The sequence below is a fragment of the Triturus cristatus genome, chromosome 4_1 (genome assembly GCF_964204655.1).
Source record: "Triturus cristatus chromosome 4_1, aTriCri1.1, whole genome shotgun sequence".
Taxonomy (NCBI): Eukaryota; Metazoa; Chordata; class Amphibia; order Caudata; family Salamandridae; genus Triturus; species Triturus cristatus.
In genome coordinates, this window is record NC_140585.1 from 99,916,176 (window position 1) to 99,923,922 (window position 7,747).

Here is a 7,747-nt window from a genome sequence, read left to right on the forward strand (position 1 = left end):
CCACCGTGCTGACCCACGCTCCACGGTAGGACCTTTCACCTGCACCTACTGCCACTTCACCTGCCAATGCACATACACCAGCCCACCGACCAGCCACACCCCGAACACACCACAAACACTAATTTGCATACGCCCTTCTCAACACACGCTCACTAGGCAAGCATTCCACTGAATTATGGGACTTTATTACCAACCTCACACCCGACATCGTCTTAAGACCTGGCTCAACCTCACATATGCCCCAGACAGTGCCACAGTGATCCGCAATGGATATTAAATGACTCACCAGATCTGCACCAACAAGCAGGGAGGAGGAACAGCCATCATCCACAAAGAGACCATACAGTGTACCAACCCCATCGACAACACCACCATCCCATGGAACATCCCAACTTCAATCTTCACACGGATGAAAAGATAACCATCAGAGGCACCTTTGCATACCGATCCCAAGGACCATGCTCTAGCTTCTGCAACCCCATGGCAAATTTTGTTGCACCCGAGCCTTATACTTCAAGGACTACATCTACCTCAGCAACCTAAATTTGCACACTGACGACCCCAATGACAAAAACACTGCACACCTCCTTGACAGTATGAACAGCCTCAGATTGACCCAAATCACCCATGACCCTACACACAACGCAGGACACGCGGTGGACCCAATTTTCACCTGCAGCAACCTCATCAAATACAGCCATGCCACATAACTCACAAGGACCAATCACTCAATCGTCCACTGCAACATCTCCACACCCTGAACCGCCATCCCCAAGATGACCAAGGCCCCTCACCAGAAGTGGAACTAAATCTCAGAGACCAGCTGGGCAAATGCCCTCAGCACCTCCAACCCTGCTACTGCCACCAACCTTGAAAAGGGAGTGAAAAACGTCAATGTCTGGATCACTAATTGCACAGAGCGAATCGTCACCATCAAGAGCAACATTCAGAGAAAATCCTTCTAAAAGGCCAGCTAGTACACCCAAGAACAGCGAAACGAGACAGCAAACAGTTGGAGAGGAGATGGCGCACCAGCAAGGACACTTCTGACAAGGCAGCCTTCAAGACCTCCCTCAACTTCTACCCCCGCCAGCAGAGGGCAACAAAGAAGACAGCCTTTGCTGCATGCATCAAAACCAGCACCAACAACACCAAGGAGCTTTTCAACATCATTAAATAATTCTCAAACCTGGCTGCCAGCAAAAACAACATCACATCCTCACAGGAGCTGTGCAAAAGCCTCACCCACTTCTTCAAAGACAATATCGCAACCATGTACAGAAACTTCAAACCACAAAACACACGTATGATTTCCTTGACAGATACGCTACCACAGTAACCAACAGGAACCACACGCTGACCACCTGGAACATCCTCCCTACCCAGGACACCACCTCCACCATGAAAGCCATCCACTTAGGAGCTCCCACAGACCTATGCCCACACCACATCTTCAACCTCAGAAACCAAAGGAACTCACCACCCTACTCAACACCTCTATCGCCACTGCAACATTTCCTGACAACTGGAAACATGCCAAAGTCAGACCACTACTCAAAAAACCCGCCGCTGTCTCCAGCAAACTCAAAATCAACCAGCCAATCTCCCTGCTCCCATTAAAAGTGAAGGTTCTGGAAAAGATCTTCAGCAATCTACTCATGACACACCTGGAGCAAAACCAGCCACTCAACGCCTCCCAATCCAGCTTCTGCAGCAATCACAGCACTGAAATTGCCCTGATCGCAGCCACTGACAACATCTGAACCCTCCTCGACTGAGGAGAAACAACAGCTTTGATTCCACTCAACCTCTCAGCAGCCTTCAATACTGAATCCCATCACAGGCTGATTGAAAGACTCCACCACATTGGCATTCAATGGATCACCTCCTTCCTCACTGGAGGAAGTGAAAGGATCCACCTCCTACCTTTCACCTCTGAACTCAAGGAGATTACCAGTGGTGTCCCCCAGGGCTCAGCCCCATGCTCTTCAACGCCTATATGACCCCACTGGCCAACATCATTATATAACACACAATGTATAAGGTAGCAACAATTTGAAACCAACTAGTTACAGGTGGGGCACAAAATAGTTTTGGACGAAAACCCTCACTCACCCGAGGGTGACATGCTTCATCATTGGGTTCCTCCAACACATGGGGACCGCAAGGTACCCCATGTGGGCAACAACTTAACCCCTAGTGGGAAGGAGCTGGAGTGCAAAGCACGTATCAAGTCTCTCAACTCTAAGGTAAGGAGGGGCAGAGTGCAGAAAATAATAATAGGTGGTGATTAAAAACTACCTACTCAGGGGCACCAATTTTTATTCTTCCTCCCAAAAAGTGGTAGTGTTTAAAAAGCAAGTGAAGAAGGGTTAAATATATATACCCTAGTTCTAATTAGGTCGACATGTTTCAGCCATGATGACAACTAAGTTCAGGGCTTTCTTCAGGACCTATGGACCTAAGTCACTCTGCTAACAAAAAGTGCAAAAAAATGATTATTTATAAAGTTTCCATTGCTAAAGCCACAATACTTGACCAATCGTGTCAATCCTCTGTGGTTGATAGTCAAAGGGCTCTGCAAAATGAAACAGTGAAAATAAATCATCATTCATGATATTGGTATTGTGCCATAGAAAATCATAAAATCTGTATCATTGGTTATAAACACACCGCTCTTACCTATCATGTCGGGATAAAAACAAATAGGCAAGAGCCGAGTTGTCTCACTTGGCTCTTGCCTATTTGTTTTTATCCCGACAATAGAAACCGACAGAGGTGAGTGACTCTGATGACGGTTGAGTGGGATGACCATAAACTATATATGACCTTCCTTCGGTAGCCTGTTGCCTATTTAGCTTTATGGTACAAAAGGGGGTGGTGATGGACGGAGCATCAGAACCAATCAAACACTCACACCCAGTCAACAGATCTGGGTTTGATCCATCACCGTTCTTTAGCCCACTCTGCCACCCCAGTTCAGACATGGCCATATGCAAATCAGTCTGACCCTGTGCCTCATGGGAACAGTCCAGCCCGAACTGCCAAGCCATGCCTTCCCTGGACCGGAAACAAGCTTCCTAGGACCGGTTTCTGGCATTTCAGCCGTCTTCAGCCAGGCTTGCTTGAATCCAGTGGCAAAGTGAGCAAGGGACTCACGTCTGAGCATACCCTGCCAACTTATGGGAAGGGTATGCTCAGACGTGAGTCCCTTGCTCTCCATGCCACTGGAATCAGCCTATCCTGGCTGATGAGGGCTGAAAGCCCGAAACCGGTCCTAGGATGCTTGTTTCCAGTCCAGGGAGGACCTGGCTTTGCAGTTTGGGCTGGACTGTTCCCATGGGGCACAGGGTCAAGATTGATCTGCATATGGCTGGGTTCAAACTGGAATGGCATGGTGAGCAAAAAAACGATGGATTTAGGCCCAGATCTCTGTACTGGGGTGAATGTATGACATTGTTCTGCATTCTGTCCATCAATTGTTATTTTTGCATTTGTCACCCCGAGTGGGAAGGGTATGCTCAGACGTGAGTCCCTTGCTCTCCATGCCACTGGAATCAGGCTATCCTGGCTGATGAGGGCTGAAAGCCCGAAACCGGTCCTAGGATGCTTGTTTCCAGTCCAGGGAGGACCTGGCTTTGCAGTTCGGGCTGGACTGTTCCCATGGGGCACAGGGTCAAGACTGATCTGCATATGGCTGGGTTCAAACTGGAATGGCATGGTGAGCAAAAAAACGATGGATTTAGGCCCAGATCTCTGTACTGGGGTGCATGTATGACATTGTTCTGCATTCTGTCCATCAATTGTTATTTTTGCATTTGTCACCCCGAGTGGGAAGGGTATGCTCAGACGTGAGTCCCTTGCTCTCCATGCCACTGGAATCAGGCTATCCTGGCTGATGAGGGCTGAAAGCCCGAAAGCGGTCCTAGGATGCTTGTTTCCAGTCCAGGGAGGACCTGGCTTTGCAGTTCGGGCTGGACTGTTCCCATGGGGCACAGGGTCAAGACTGATCTGCATATGGCTGGGTTCAAACTGGAATGGCATGGTGAGCAAAAAAACGATGGATTTAGGCCCAGATCTCTGTACTGGGGTGAATGTATGACATTGTTCTGCATTCTGTCCATCAATTGTTATTTTTGCATTTGTCACCCCGAGTGGGAAGGGTATGCTCAGACGTGAGTCCCTTGCTCTCCATGCCACTGGAATCAGGTTATCCTGGCTGATGAGGGCTGAAAGCCCGAAACCGGTCCTAGGATGCTTGTTTCCAGTCCAGGGAGGACCTGGCTTTGCAGTTCGGGCTGGACTGTTCCCATGGGGCACAGGGTCAAGACTGATCTGCATATGGCTGGGTTCAAACTGGAATGGCATGGTGAGCAAAAAAACGATGGATTTAGGCCCAGATCTCTGTACTGGGGTGAATGTATGACATTGTTCTGCATTCTGTCTATCAATTGTTATTTTTGCATTTGTCACCCCGAGTGGGAAGGGTATGCTCAGACGTGAGTCCCTTGCTCTCCATGCCACTAGAATCAGGCTATCCTGGCTGATGAGGGCTGAAAGCCCGAAACCGGTCCTAGGATGCTTGTTTCCAGTCCAGGGAGGACCTGGCTTTGCAGTTCGGGCTGGACTGTTCCCATGGGGCACAGGGTCAAGACTGATCTGCATATGGCTGGGTTCAAACTGGAATGGCATGGTGAGCAAAAAAACGATGGATTTAGGCCCAGATCTCTGTACTGGGGTGAATGTATGACATTGTTCTGCATTCTGTCCATCAATTGTTATTTTTGCATTTGTCACCCCGAGTGGGAAGGGTATGCTCAGACGTGAGTCCCTTGCTCTCCATGCCACTGGAATCAGGCTATCCTGGCTGATGAGGGCTGAAAGCCCGAAACCGGTCCTAGGATGCTTGTTTCCAGTCCAGGGAGGACCTGGCTTTGCAGTTCGGGCTGGACTGTTCCCATGGGGCACAGGGTCAAGACTGATCTGCATATGGCTGGGTTCAAACTGGAATGGCATGGTGAGCAAAAAAACGATGGATTTAGGCCCAGATCTCTGTACTGGGGTGAATGTATGACATTGTTCTGCATTCTGTCCATCATTTGTTATTTTTGCATTTGTCACCCCGAGTGGGAAGGGTATGCTCAGACGTGAGTCCCTTGCTCTCCATGCCACTGGAATCAGGCTATCCTGGCTGATGAGGGCTGAAAGCCCGAAACCGGTCCTAGGATGCTTGTTTCCAGTCCAGGGAGGACCTGGCTTTGCAGTTCGGGCTGGACTGTTCCCATGGGGCACAGGGTCAAGACTGATCTGCATATGGCTGGGTTCAAACTGGAATGGCATGGTGAGCAAAAAAACGATGGATTTAGGCCCAGATCTCTGTACTGGGGTGAATGTATGACATTGTTCTGCATTCTGTCCATCAATTGTTATTTTTGCATTTGTCACCCCGAGTGGGAAGGGTATGCTCAGACGTGAGTCCCTTGCTCTCCATGCCACTGGAATCAGGCTATCCTGGCTGATGAGGGCTGAAAGCCCGAAACCGGTCCTAGGATGCTTGTTTCCAGTCCAGGGAGGACCTGGCTTTGCAGTTCGGGCTGGACTGTTCCCATGGGGCACAGGGTCAAGACTGATCTGCATATGGCTGGGTTCAAACTGGAATGGCATGGTGAGCAAAAAAACGATGGATTTAGGCCCAGATCTCTGTACTGGGGTGAATGTATGACATTGTTCTGCATTCTGTCCATCAATTGTTATTTTTGTATTTAGCTTTATGGCAGATGAGCAATTTGAGAATATGGTAATAAAGCCTCAATCACAGTAACAAGGTAGGATGGACTGTAATTTCAGAGCGCTAATCAGTTACAAACAATATTATGACGGGAAACGATTGATCCATTAATGGCCTGCAGTATCATTAAAAACGCTGAATATAGATCACGGTTAACTCATGCAAACGCAGATGTCAACCAAACTAATTCCAAATCTATAAATAAAACTAAATGGCAGTTGATACGACATAGAAGATTCGATGTTAATGTGGTTATGGCGTAAAGGGGGGGCATAGATCGTGCCGAAAACGTGATGAAACACAGGATGTGCCTGTGGTGTAGAAAATCAAGTGCATGCATTACACTGCCGTCTTTTGAAGTCATAAGTAATGTGATGAGCGTGATCGGTTCTGTGGTAAGTGCGGCGGTGTGCCAAATGTAATGGTGAACTTAGCTAAATCAATACCGTGATCGTAAAAAAGTGCCGGGTGCATGCTTGAAAAGCATGACGGTAACAAAACTCACATGACAAGCGTAAATGATTCCGTTGCCTGAGTGACTGTAAAGAAAACGAGCAGGGTGTTAAATACAATCCCTGTCGAGTAAAGGACATAACGTAAATGGTCGGGTGGCCAGGGTGCACTTACTTGGTAACATGTTGATATAGTCTCGAAACGCAAAGAGTGAACCCGGGCACTAACACCCGGAAGTGAATGTGCACACCTCTGCTGTCAAAGCTGCAAGGTTACTGACCTGGGAAACAATGCCCAAGATTAAACATGCATTGGCCGCGCACGCGGTGGGAGAAGTGGGAGTTGTGTGCGCGCACGGCCAATGCTTTACAAAAAAATAAGGATGCGAGCTTAAAACTAGCATTGGCCACGAAAGTCATTGCAATCACGATCGCTGTCAAAGCGAAAGTGATCACGATGACGCGCTAAAGCGTTCCTGAGTGCTGCTGGCTGGCCTAGCGCATGGCGGCTGCGCGTGTGCACGCTCACGCAAGCACTAGGCCAGCCAGCAGCACTTAAAAAACTCACATACAAGATGTCTCTCAGAGCCAGCGCATGCACTGGGCTCAGCGATACCTAAAAATGAAAGAGGGCACTGTGAACCATGCATAAATCACACAGCAAACATGCATGTGTGGGAGAACTCCCATATAGTGTCATTCTTTTGGGGACACAATGCAGTGAGAAAGTTATCAGTTCTACCCTGCTGAAGGATGTGAAGGGTCTCGTGGAGGGGAGTACCATGGGAACCGTCTGTGATCAAACACTATAACCCCCTGAGTAGAGGACATTCTACGAGTTTTATCCCCCCCAGATGTATCTCTCAGTTCAGCCCTCAGTACTCTGTATGAATGTCTCGGCTCATCTTTTCTTCCTATTCTAACTTTTATTTTATCTTTAAAGGTTGCAGTCTCATCAAGAAAGCATGAACCACCCACAGTCAGCGACACGCGGTGCCTAAGAAGTCATTGATGAACACATGAATAGATGATGTGCTACAAACCTTCCAGGGAGAGAAGGAGACCCGGATGCTGGCCCAGTGCTCCATATTGTGTATTCTTAAATGCATGTTTATAACTTCTATGCAAAGATTCTGTGATCGTTTGGGCTCATGATGTAAAGCATTTACATTTCCTAACCATCACTCTATTACACACTCAACAAATAAACAGTGTTCGACGGATAACAAACTTGCATTTTTCCACACCTGTGTTCTGTACTCCACAAAATGGAGGCGTTAGTCCACTGGACAGCGCCTGTCTGTTTCTGCTGTCTGAAATGCATCTGCATCATTTAAAGGGGCATCCAGTAAGAGAGAGGTCCCTTAGCCCAATCCTGCACCACTAACAATCACCAACGTAAACAATTCAAGACATTTCAGTCGTCTGAGGCCTTATAGGGTGTTGACACATATTACGACACATATTATAACATAATTCTCCAGTTGGTGGAACATACAAAAGTAAA

General features: G+C 48.0%; 1 long non-coding RNA gene across 1 annotated transcript in view; it reads left to right on the plus strand.

Moving 5' to 3' along the window:
* Positions 1 to 7,456, plus strand: part of LOC146839645 (uncharacterized) — a 63,627-nt gene extending 56,171 nt beyond the window's left edge. The window contains exon 3 of the long non-coding RNA XR_014980694.1: positions 7,184 to 7,456. This is a non-coding gene — a long non-coding RNA (uncharacterized LOC146839645). The remainder of the gene's footprint in view (positions 1 to 7,183) is intronic.
* The last annotated feature ends 291 nt before the right edge of the window (positions 7,457 to 7,747 follow it).